Genomic DNA, 261 nt, shown 5'->3' on the forward strand with positions numbered 1-261 from the left:
AAATGCAATAGTAGTCGTAATGTCATGCATTGTATATTAAAAAATTGCATTAAAGCAGAGTGATACAGATAGTGCAATAAGCAAAAGAGTATGACCATGTCCCTTCCAAGGGCGAGCTGAGGAATGATATGAAATCTGTAGCCAACCTGGGAATTTCGTTGTATAACATGGTTGTCTGCCTCCTTGGTTGCTGTATCGTGTGTTCGGCAATAGAGCTGCCGGACAGTGTTTCCAGAGATTAAAGCCCTGAAAGAAAAAGAA

The sequence above is a fragment of the Triticum dicoccoides genome, chromosome 7A (assembly GCF_002162155.2).
Source record: "Triticum dicoccoides isolate Atlit2015 ecotype Zavitan chromosome 7A, WEW_v2.0, whole genome shotgun sequence".
NCBI classification, from domain to species: domain Eukaryota; kingdom Viridiplantae; phylum Streptophyta; class Magnoliopsida; order Poales; family Poaceae; genus Triticum; species Triticum dicoccoides.